The following is a 6,451-nucleotide window of genomic DNA, read 5'->3' on the forward strand; positions in this document are numbered from 1 at the left end:
TTCCAAAGAGCTACATATGAATGAATATTTCTTTGTACCTCCAGGTGCATTTTTTTCCACCCATGTGATCTTAAATCCATCCCTCTACACAACCATGAGAATACCTTCTTTCAAAAAATAGTTTGTGAACAACGTGAGTCTTCCAGCTCGCCATTATTTGCAAGCCAAAGTGTATGAAAATAGTTCCCGAGCAGGCGCTGTGTAGCACGGCCTGAGCTTGTCGTCAGGTAGCTACGTTACAATGAGGCTTTTTACAGCTCAGTTCAGGCGCAGAGGTCACACATGTCGTTGCCTGGCACACCGGAGGAAGAAGAGGAGGAGGGCGCGCGCTTCGGAATAATTCATTTTGCGCGCGCGTGCGCGAGCGTAACATGCACGCACGCACGCACACACATGCGTGCCCCTCCCTCTTTAGGTCAATATTGGATCAGAGCAACTCACCGTGCGACAGGTGCCTGCGCGCGCCCCGGGGATCCACTTCCATGGGAGGAGAAAGAAGGACGGAGAGGAGAGGGGGCGCGTGGGGAGGTATAAAAGGTGTATACCTGTCACCAACCGCACACATTCACTGCGTGGGAAAGGTGGGGAGCAGGCTTGAACATTTCACTTTCTTAATTACCTCTTCTAAAGGTAGGCCGTCAATCTATTTATCGACCTGTTTCCGGTTGATTTTCATAATTTCTAAACTTTTTTTTTCCTATTTCAGAAAGTTAAGAAGAGAGAATCCAGCTGCTGTATTGCAGAGCGGGATCCCGCCGCAGTATTTGTGACTTTTCCTTACTTTTCTCTGTATTTGCTTCACGTTGAGCCTCACGTACAATACCTGAAGATGAAGTTTTGTTCGTTCGGCTCGCGTTACGCAGGTACGGGTTGGCATCTGGGAAAGGCACGAAGTCTGACTTTTGGAAATGGACTGCACAATGAGATGCATCATGTTCAAATGTTTTATTTTTCAATGCTTCTTATCTTAAATAATGAGGACTTTAGGTAAAGGCATTGCACCTAACAGTTAAGAAGCACACATGGGTCTTGAATAAACAAAGAAGAAAATGTAAAGTTTGGGGCCAGTGTTTTATCTGAGATCTCCATGATGATAATGCCTTCAGTAACTGTCACACCAGGTGTTTTACAGCCTATATTAGGCTACCTACTGAGCAAGTATATTATCTTATTTGCATACAGCTTGCAGCAGTTAGAGCTTTAACAAAGCAGCCCAGACTTCCTAAGTTAAAGTTTTATTTAAAAAAAAATTAAACAGAAATTCACTTTTTCCCTACAAAGTTTAGGGTGTTAACCGTTTCCTAGTAAAGTTGGTGTAGAATCCAACTTTAACATTTCTTAAGTCAGTGTTTTCTGTGAAGATTCATGTTTGTTGAAAAGTAAAAAAGAAAAAAAAAGAGAATTTAAATCATTGTCTGGTACATTTCAAATCTTTTTGGGCCTTACATCAGTAGACAAAAAAAAAAAAAAGTCCAGTAATCAGCTGCACTTGTACTGAGGAGTTTGACATTTACCAGGACCTGGGGGTGATAATCTCCTAATCTCCACCTTTACTGAGGTTTTGATAATCATTTTCCAGTTGGTAGATTTGTGATGAGCATGTGGGGGTGGGGGCGGAGGGGTCTACTCATCACTAACCATCTCCTGCGTCACAAAGCAAGACCTCAGGCAAGCCAGAGAGATGGCCTTAATGGAAGGTTATGTTAATGATTAACTAAACATTAGCCACACACAGAAACACACAGACAAGCCATCTGTCATCTGGATACTATGATGAAGTATTCAACCATTACAGCTCCTATGCTATTCATTAATTCTTTTCTTTATATACTGAACATAGTTCAAACAGTTTAAGCAGTTTTCCTTTTATTAAACTAGATTATATATATAATTTCTAAGAGTTATTACAACACACAATGTCCAAAAGTTTCTTCTTGTCTTTCATCCGCATATTATCATTTTAATCCACATCCCCTTTTATTGTGCCAGAAAACACCTGTACCCTTACCTTCCAACTGACATCATTAGAAAGCCTGTCCTCACCTACATGTCAGGCTTTACCCAAGAGCCTGTTTGCCTCTGCTTGATTCTTCAGTCAATATTTGTTTAAAGTCAGTGGAAGGTGGGTGGCTCACGCTCATCAGTATCCTGGTTACTTTGCTTCCATTTTGAAATGACTTTCCCCAACTGGTCCTTGCTGTTGTTACACCCGTCCATCCAGCTGCAGTGTTGTCCTGCAGAAGCTGTTTGATCAGGGCTCAATAATACAGACTGAGTTACTGAAAATCATCTGTTTATCCAGAGATGCATCCTGTCTTAAAGTTGTATGAAGTGTATTTAGTGTCTGAAAAAAGCTATTTTTCATTTTTTACTTTGCAATGAGAAACCTTAATGTATTTAGATTATTGCAAAGTAGATAACAATAAAAAAATAAATAAATACTGGTTTCAAAAGGCTTTACAAATGTTAATCTTAAAAGTGCGGCATACATTTGATATTCCCCCACAGTGAGTAAATACTTTGTAGAAGGGTTTTTTGCACATCTAGTTTTGCAAAAACGAGTATAGATAATTATATATCTTCTTAAGTCAGACTCAATAAGAATAAGATTTGATGGGGAAGATATATAAACACAAATTTTCAATAATGCCACAAATTTTCAATTGGATTTAAGTCTATACATTGACTTGGTCATCCTAGCATCATAGCATCAATATCCTTTGTTTAAAATAATTTCATTTTAATGCTTTCTTTATTTTCTAGTCATTGTTAAGCTGCTTGTCTCAAAATATGACAAGCTTTACTACCCAAATAATTATGAGCCTTTGTGTAGCATGCTGCTATGGTAGCATGTGCCATGAGAAGCTGTAAAAAGGTTTATGGACAAGTTATTTTGCCATCGCTCATAGTGTCTTGAATGAGCCAAAAAGCCAAATTTTAGGGCACAAACTAGATGAAAGACCTTTCTCATAACATTTAAGTTTTTTTGCAGATTTATCACTGACTTCTCTGATGTGCTCATTGGACTTTATGATGCTGTTTGTTCAGTAATATCAAACATTTAAGGGCTTCAGATAAGCACGGCAGATATAATAATATAAACTACCGTACGCTGAGGTGGACTTTATTTACTTAACTTCTGATGGTAATTTGTTACACTGAATTTTATAACATATAACAGTGTAAGGGAGGTGGAGTACTCCATATTTGTCAGAATTCTGGAAACAATCCTCTTGTTACTTCACGGTAAAGCACTGTTTTTGTTAGCCAATCACACAAAGTTAAAACAAAATACATTAAAGTGTATACCTTTAAGTCCCACTTTACTGAATATCTTCTAGGGCTGAAACAATCAAATTACTCATGATAAATTGATTATTGAAATATTCGTCAACTAATTTAGTCGATTAATCATTAACTGGAGTATAGAGACTCTAAAATTTGCCTTTAGCTGATAGAGCAACACATTTAGAGAAGTAATTCTAACAAAATAGTAAAAATATATATAAATATTTTGCATTTTAGAAAAAGAAAACTCTCATCTATTAGTATGCTCTATCCACAACTCCTCAAGCAGAAAAGCTTTACTTTCACCTGGTTTAATTTCAGAAAAAATCTTCTTTAAGGAACCTTTCGCTATCAGATTATTAATTGATTAATTGAAAAAAGTTTCGACAGATTAAACTATTTCCAAAATAATTGTTAGTTGCAACCCTTATATCTTCACAAGGCACAGCAGCTTTTAGTTGTATAAAAACATCATTTATCATGCACACTGCCCCTTTGTGCATTTTATGTTATTGATCTATCAGTTTGTTATAAAAATATCTTGTGTTTGACCTTTGTTACTCTCCCTAAAGTGTCTCTGTTTATTTTCATGTTGCGTTTTCTATTAAACTGACAATGTACAAAACTCAGTAGCACATGTTTTGTGTTGATCAGTGATAAACGGTCCCTGATAGTTGTATCGTCTCATTTCATTAAGCCTACTGTCTGCAGTGACCCTTTAAACTCTGATCTGCTGGGCCACACTACCACATTAGCAGCACTGTTTGTATCTCTGCAGGATCAACATGATTGCATTTGTGCTGCCTGTCTAACCCTTCGCTAATATCTGTGTATGTTGGAGTGGAGTGAGTGCCATCCAGATGCTGTGTCAGTGTGTGTGTACTGCCTGTAGGCTGTGCGCTGTTTCCTCTGACAGTTACTGATAATGAAGAGTCATGCAAATGCCTGAGGCCTGTTCCCCTTACAGCAAGACTCCTCTTTTGCTCCCTGACCCTCTGATACTAAATGAGCAAAGCCGGAGAGAGAAGAGTCTTAAAAAAGTAATTTAAGTGATCTGTTCTTTGCTCATATTAGCACTAACATTTGTTCTAATCCTATTAGGCATTTCCTTTATTATATATTAAACTGAGAGCGCAACTGACAGCCTTGTGTGGGTCCCTTTCAACACCCTTTAATACTTACAACCTGTTTTTCCATGTCCAAAAACTAATGATTACCCTTGAAGGCTAGCGTAGGAAATTCTCAAATCTATTAAAGTCTTTTTTTTTTCGTCCAGCTGCTTGGGTGTCCAGCAAGTAGAAGTGGCATAAGCAGATGTCCTGCTCACATCACCCTTACCTGGATTAGTCACCATGGTAACGTTCCAGCTGGAGGAGGGCATTTGTTCAAGGCAATCTACATGTCGGTGTGCTTGTGTGTGTGGACATACAGTTTTTTTTGTGTATGGGTTAAGGTTAGTGCTGTGACCACAAATGTGCAAATGGGAATAATAGAATCTAACATCCCAAAATGATCTGCAAGCATTTAAATATTTCCAGAACTTCTTAAATAACGGTGGACAGTTATACTTTCTGGGGAAACAATAAAAAGATAGATTAATCCTTGAAGTTTTTCTGTAGATTTCTTTGGAAAAGAGACAGTAATTGGCAACAGATAACTCAGAGAATGGGGAAGTTACAAAGATATTATGCCAGGGCAAAATCTTAATTTTCTTTCAGTAATAAAACAACAACAAAACAATAGTTAATCATTTAATTCCCATGAAATGTGTATTTTATTCATTTACGTTTTAGTTTCCCACCAGTGGTGTGTTTTTTATTTGTCCCAAATATACTTTTAAACCATAATATTCCTTTTAAATCATTGCTACTGTATTCTTTTGAATAATAAAAAAACATAAACAAAAAACCCCAAAACACCAGCTGCATGTTCCCCTGTTTCTAAACATTATTGTTGAGAAAGAAATTTAGTTTCACACCTATTATTTTGTCCAAGAGTTGTCATAGATGGATAGAACTATCAACTAACGATTTTTCTGTAATATTTTACCACAAGAAGACGAGAACAAAACCAGTTCATGCAAGCTCTAACTTAGAGGCATTTCCTCTAAGTTATCAGCCAGAAAAGGTGATCAAGTATCTTGGTGTTGTGTTTATGTGGGATGTTAGGGTAGCTGGAGAGGAATAGTTAATGGGAATCTCATCTTCAAATTGGGAATCTCATCTTCTTCTGAGTCCTGTTTGTGCCCACTTCTTTTTTTTTTTTTTTTAACAATTATATGTTAGAACTTGGTTTTATATTCAAAGTAATATCAAGCTAAGTTCTTTAAAAAAAAAATCATTTTAACGTGGCAACGTTCACCTTCTGCAAAGAAACGAATAAATTCCACTGTTTTTCATGTTGCGGGTTTTAAATAGAAGGGAAATGCTCACACCATCTTTACTGTATGATAGATGTAGTAACTAATAAATGAGATGAGTCATTTGACCGGTTTAAACACATGAATGGACACATTATGGCACCAGATAAGGATTCAAAGTAGAACCATACAGTGCTAACTCTGTACTTGACTCCACTGAGATCCCACACATGCAAATTTCCCCTCCCAGCTGTGTTTCACAGGGAAATAAGTCATGAAAGTCTGAACAGGTGAGTTGGCGTATATGTGCTACTTTTGTGTTACATTTTTCAGCTTAGACACTAAGTTAGTGTTTAAACTACATAAGTATACTGAGGTGTCATACAATATATATATATATTTAAGTCCTGGTTCATGAAACCAATAAGGTGGGATTCAGAATTGTATACCATAAGGATGATTCATTAGATTGGACCTATAGAGGAAAAATGAAAGTATACTTCCTGTACCAACCCCCAAGACAAACACACAGTCTTTACTGTTCAGGAGGCACACATGTTTATTCCTGTTGTAATTATTTTCACAGGACTTTAGTTGAAAAATTAATAACTTAAACAATCTCCATAATGTTCCCTTTTTTGTTTTTGTCTTTAAAAGCACAGCAGGTTGAAGCGACCTGACAAGGTAAACAGAGTTGTTCCTCACACCATGAGTAATGTAAGCACGCACACATTCAAACACACCCACACACACACACACACACAACATCTGTTTCTATATAAGCCTTTCACCTGCTCATCACCT

Source organism: Cyprinodon variegatus, unplaced genomic scaffold (genome assembly GCF_000732505.1).
Source record: "Cyprinodon variegatus isolate N-32 unplaced genomic scaffold, C_variegatus-1.0 Scaffold389, whole genome shotgun sequence".
Classification (NCBI taxonomy): Eukaryota; Metazoa; Chordata; class Actinopteri; order Cyprinodontiformes; family Cyprinodontidae; genus Cyprinodon; species Cyprinodon variegatus.